Source organism: Centruroides sculpturatus, unplaced genomic scaffold (genome assembly GCF_000671375.1).
Source record: "Centruroides sculpturatus isolate CEXI.00-Female unplaced genomic scaffold, Cexi_2.0 scaffold1310, whole genome shotgun sequence".
Taxonomy (NCBI): Eukaryota; Metazoa; Arthropoda; class Arachnida; order Scorpiones; family Buthidae; genus Centruroides; species Centruroides sculpturatus.
This window is the reverse complement of record NW_019385528.1, coordinates 227,677-234,402: the sequence shown is the minus strand read 5'-3', so window position 1 is coordinate 234,402 and position 6,726 is coordinate 227,677.

Genomic DNA, 6,726 nt, shown 5'->3' with positions numbered 1-6,726 from the left:
TCCTGCATACGAATCACCTTTCTACAGAAGTGGATGTTCATTGTACTAATTACAACAAGCCCTTTTCTACAATTTCATGGACGTCTGCTTAAAAATTACATCGTTGTTTAAGTTTTGCACGCCAGTGTATTTATAAACTTGAAAGTTATTTACGGGACTTCGCTGAACTCGGCTTATTATTTATTTTTCTCCTTTTCAACATCCGACCGTTCATTTTTCCATTCGAGGCAATCGCTTCATCGAGCCTACCGCTCTGGACGACCCGAGATCGAAGAATCCCAGGAATTTTTCCGAGATTGGTCTTCCTGGATATGTCTAGCCGCATCCCTCACCCACCCGTTGCTCTAGCTGCACACTCGTGCGCATAGCCGAACCCGTAATAGGAAAAAATTTGGGAAAAAAAAGGCTTTGGTAGTGACCACAGGGCGATAAGAATCAGAAAAAATTCCATTGTAAGTTCGTTCAGACCCACAATGGACGACGCCATAAAAAATTTCCTATACTTAACTCACACAGATTCGAATCCCTTATTTCTAGATCAGCGGGGTGACGCCTTAATGATCTCGTCCGTTTGTGTCTACGAAGGGTTTGATGATGATAAAATATAATTTTAAAGATATATGTAAAGCATGTTTTCAAAATACGTTGTTTAAAATGTCGACGTAGACAAATTCTATCGATTGACAAATTAGTCATACGATGAGATTAGTAGAGAAAATACTAAAATGTTGATATTTACGAAAGTGAAAAAATTTTACCTCCTGTCGATAATCATATTAAAGTTCAGCCAAGCAAATGATGAAATAATATCAATCTCACAGAAACGTTGGATTTGCAACTTTATTTTCTAATATATACATATACATATATTTAAATGTTTAAAACACAAAAACAAATATAAAGTTTGGAGTAAATAAATAAAAGGAAACTATATTATTTGTATTTTTACAATTTCCAGTTGGAACCATAAATCTCGTGGAATGAATTATAGGGTAAACTTGCTTAATTCGTAATTCGTACCCCTTAAGGAAAAACCATCATATTATCGAAATTAATAAACACAAATTATTTTTTATTTTAAGTAACTTTTATTTGGGAAATATTTTATTACTACCATAATCAAATTTAGCATAAATCTTATAAACTTTTGAGAAATAAACAATTTAAAAAAACACTAAAAAAGTACGATTAGGACTATTCGTCTTAAATCGTACTGATATATTCTTAAATCGTACTTTGAAATCCTATCATTGGTTTGCAGTCTTAAGAATAAAAATCTTAATCAGTAATGTATTAATACGTGTGTATATTAACTCTTAACAAATTCGGCTGATGGTCTTCGCCAATTTTTGGCAGTCATCGCAGTTGTAATCCGTTGTTTTTTATTGATTCCTGCGCAAAGTTCACGTACCCATATCTCTTATTGTGTGCATTTGATCATACAGTAATACCCCGAACTTACGCGATAGGTGGGACCGAGAGATAACCGCGTAAGTCGGGGTATAATATAATTTCGCAATTTGTGTAAAATCCAAGTCGGACGTATGTAAGCTAATAAATGTTTTCGTTAATCTTATCTCGTCTTTTGATTCGTTCACGGATACAAGAAATAACCACATAGAGTCTCTCGAGTCTCCGTAGATATAACAAACACAGAAATAAATAATACAAAATAAATTGTAGCTATGCGTCGATTCCGCGCTACACGTCCGAACATGTAAGCCGAACAATAGTGTGGGGGGAGTGAGTAATTGACAGTTGCGTGGCGCTCAAACAAAAGACGAATCGACGAGATTTGAAAATCGCGTAACTCCGAGTTCGCGTAAGTCGGGGTATTACTGTACTTTCTTTTACGTCTTCTTGGCATAATTTACAGTACCAACTGTTATTTTCATCTTCTTGTTTCCTTTTTTTATTCTCCTTTTGTGATATTTTAGTAGTTTTACTTTTCTTTTCACCAAGATTCTTTGATACGTTTTTCTTCTTGCATTTCCAAGAATACCACGTATTGGAGATATTATTTCAAATGTCGCTCGAACTGTCTCTTTATTAGAAATGTTTACTTTCATGCCTAAAGAACATTCCTTCGCTTTCTCTTCTAGACATTGATCTTGCTGTTTTTCCGAAGGGTGCCTCATGTTGGTACCTCAGGAAGATGTGGGTACTCAACTTCTTCAGTCTGTTCTTGCTCAGTAGTCTGATTGGATTGTGCCACACACGTTAAAGTATCTGTTTGTTCTTGCTGCTTTTCAGTTGCCAGATTCTGGGAGACTTCCGCCGATTCACTTAGATTATCATCTTCGTCAAGAACAACATATTCCTCATCCCTGATCTTAAAGCGATTGCAAGGCCACAATCCGCAAGATTCGAACAATGCATGCCTGTGTCCATACAAACGGCTCGAGGATATGTTTTATTAAGGAACCAGGATGGTTTCACATCCACGATGCGCAAGCAGCACTAAAATTCAGTTTTAGTGATTTGAAAAATGATCTATCTAGTCTATTCTTTGATGTGTATTCAGTCCTTGTAACTGTCGTCTAAATGTCAACTACAAACTTCGTTAAATTATAAGGTCCCGTCATTATATTTTTTAATCGCTTTTTTCATATTTTCTTTACTCCAGAATTATATTTTCTTTTTGACATGCTGTTCTAAAATTAAAGACAATTAAGTTTTAATTTGTTTTGAACTTTTGCGGTTATTTTTCAAATCAGAAACTTAGTAAAAAAAATAAGTTTACGAATCGGTAATAGCTTATTGTGACATTCATCTAAAATGGTTTTCCTAAATAGTACCAGTACGTTTTAAGAACTTGCCTCGAGTACGAAATAGGCGCAATAGTCGAACAAACTTTACATTTGTCGCCAAAAAATTTGACAACAAATACGCATATATCATCACATCAGATGAAATCACAAAAATACGCATTAATACATCACAGATAGTTATAGATAAAAAATTAGACGCGTAACAAAGATAACGACATACCATCCTCCGTTCATCAGTCTGCTTTATAGACTACTTGGCGCCATCTATAGAGAAGTTACTAAAATACATATTATTATTTAACGCTGGAAAAATAGTTAAAAAGAGAATTATTTCGAATATTTAAGAAATATTCGATAATTCGAGGTATTATTTTTAATTCCCGTTACAATTTATAAAATTGTTTAAAAGTCTTGTGAAGAAAGAAACGATGTAAGTACAGTGACACCNATTTAAGAAATATTCGATAATTCGAGGTATTATTTTTAATTCCCGTTACAATTTATAAAATTGTATAAAAGTCTTGTGAAGAAAGAAACGATGTAAGTACAGTGACACCAGGAGACGAAAGGAAAGGTGTAGACAAGTACGAAGCTGGGCTCGATTACGACTTCGAGTGCAGTTTTCGTTACCTTGCTTCTTATGTCCGGATCAAATGTGTGTATCTGGTTCCCACCTATCTGTTGTGGAGACATGTCGGAGCACACCATTTGATCGGGGTCAGTGGCTAAAGCCTCTGACGGCTTATTTTTGCAGCTGCGGGCACCACCCAAGGCCCTTCTTTAGGTAACCGACGGTGGTGCTTAGCGGGATCATTGATCCTTCAAACTTTAAAATCAGCATTCTAGATCAGCTTTTTTATTTAGTAGATTCGAACATGCCAATGAAGGGTATATGATTACCCGTCTTAACACTCCGAGCCGTTTCGACTCTAAATTTTTTGGCCGTTATCGCAATGATAAATCAAAATCTAACGTTTCCTCCATTCTTCAGCACGATGTCACATTAACCACCGGTGACGGAGAGATTACCCGGGAGTTCTTTCAGCATTTTTCCCAGTTTTTCTCTCCTGATCGTGTCGATTCGTTCCAATGGGAAGACATGACCAGGGTAATTCCTACTGCATACCTTCATCCCTTTCCAGATCTGTTCTCACAGGATTCTTTGAAATCCGCAATTTCTGCAATGCATACAGGCAGATCTCCAAGACCTGATTGCTTGCCAAACGAGTTTTATAGTCNGATTCGTTCCAATGGGAAGACATGACCAGGGTAATTCCTACTGCATACCTTCATCCCTTTCCAGATCTGTTCTCACAGGATTCTTTGAAATCCGCAATTTCTGCAATGCATACAGGCAGATCTCCAAGACCTGATTGCTTGCCAAACGAGTTTTATAGTCTTTTCTGATAAATTGTCCCCCTCCGCCTGTTGGTTTACAAATTTCTATCTCCCAATGACCCTAATATATCAAAATTTAAACAACACGAGACCACGAGAGCGGCGAACAATACCGGTGTTCGGTAGCGTCGTCCACTCGACCACTGACGGGCGCGATATATTGAGAGTCGCTGCTCCGAAGTTCGTTTTGCTCAGGAAATCCACCCGTTTAATCGTTAATAATAGATACGGGCACAACAATAATGTATGGTCCTACACCTTAAATCGGGAGAAATTTGCCAGGTTCCCGCAACAGCCACACTAGGTTAACAAGTGGAACTGGCATTTACGAATCACCATCGTGAAAATTCTTTTATAAATATTGAACTAATGAATCAAATTGTTTAAATTCATTTAAGAAATATCTTCTACTTTTGTTTTTTTTTTTGCTCTTTCCGCCCTGTGGGCACTAAAAGGGCCTCTTATAGCATGCCCATTATGGGTTCGGCCGGGCCCACAATGGCGCGACCGGGTGGTGAAGGACTGGACCCGACATATCCGAACGGACCACCCCCCGAAAAATTCCTGGGGATTCCTTGACCCGAGTTCCCCAAAGCCGTAGGCTGCCATCTTGACCGCTCGGTCATCCGGCCGTCAATATCTTCTACTGTAGGTTCATTAAATAAAACATGAATTTTTTTTCTTGTTTTATTGAAGAAGAAACATTTTATGCAAATTTTAATTACGATTTTCGCCAGTTGGGAGCGTTGTTTAGAGAGCGATGCCCTTAAGTATGGAGATTCGAAATCTCTATTCTAATGACTTCTGAAACTGGAACTATCGGAACTGTTGTATCAGTCGAACGGACTGATCCAACAGTTCTATGGAATCAACAAACAGAAAGATTGTTCCTTTGTATGTAGAAATGAAATGGCGGCAGTGAAAGATGACATTCCTATAGAGAATATAGTTATAAATAAAATGTTTTTGGTTGTTTGCAATCTATAGACGTGCCGTAATTACGCGTCGTAAAGCTATATGTTTAATTGAATGTTCGTCTGCATCCGTTCTGTTTTTTGATCGATCTGCTCCAAAACATACTTATTCTCTGGACTCCGAAGAAAATATATCGATACCACGAAACCCAGACACCACCCTTATCCCAATTTCATCTCCTCGACACTCGGTGATAAACGAAACAACGGTAAGTTAGAATAATCAAATCAACACATTCGCTAATTTAGATATATATATATACTGTATATATATATATATATATATATAAATTAGCAGATGAACCCAGCGTTGCTCGGGCAAAAAATTAATTACGATCATTAGATTATTTCGTACTTCTAACCCTTCTATTATATTATATTATTGGAATCCATTTTATAAAACTTGTAGACCTATAAATTACCACTGTCGTCCGTTGCCTGTCTTTCCTTAATCTCGAGAACGAAGTTAGATAGATGAAAGACGAGACCAAATACGTAATGTAAAGCTTATACTTCCTACATCGGTTATCGGTTTGCATCGAAAATTCCTATATAGTTAATCTGGAGCAGGAGCACCAGATTAACTATATAGGAATTTTCGATTCGATTCACATCTTCAGAAAATCCCTGCAATAAAACGTTCATAAAGAAAACCAACGTCTAAAGACCCTGTTTCAGATGCCTGTAAAGAAAAAATTGCAAAGATAGAATATGAAGTATCGGTCTCTGGTGATCACACGTATTGTTTGCCATCTCCAAAGAACGTGCGTGAAATGTTAATTTTAACAAGACGGAAATGTGAACGGCTACAAAAGAAACTTAAATATAGCGGACAGTCTAATAAAAGAAATTCAAATAAGATTATCGATTCAAAAAACATTATTCAAAGGCTCGGAAAAATACTTTCTAAATCCGATGCGGTAATGATAGAAAATAACTTTAATGGACTGCTTCCTGATCTATTAGAGCATCAGCTTTTTAGTAATGTAGGCAATGAATATCCATCAGAAGTTAAAAAGTTTGCTCTAACTCTTCACTTTTATTCTAGTAAGGCATACGAATATCTAAGACAGTTTAATAAACTACCTACTGCTAGTTCTCTATCGGAAATGGTCTTCTTATATTGATGGTAGTCCTGGCTTTACCGAACAGTCTTTTATAGAAATCAGAGACGAAATTAAAATTTCAATTCATTTTCTATTATGTTACTTAATTATTGATGAAATGGCAATTAAAAAATAAGTTGACTGGGATGGGAAAGAAGTAATAGGATATATTGATCGCGGTCGTGGAAATCTTAATGCCGATGATACTCCCGTGGCAAGGCAAGCGCTTGTATTTTTAGTTACCGCAGTCAACAAAGACTGGAAAATTCCTATTGTTACTGTTTGATTAAGGGAATACAAAGCACAGTTAAAGCAAATCTGATAAAACAATAGAGAAATTATATTCAGTTGGTGCTCGTGTAATTGTAATAACGTGTGATGAATCTGCATCAAATATTTCAATGTATAAAGAATTAGGAATTAACTTTGATGTAGAAAATTCGAAAAACTGGTTTTATAACCCTTCAACAGATTAAA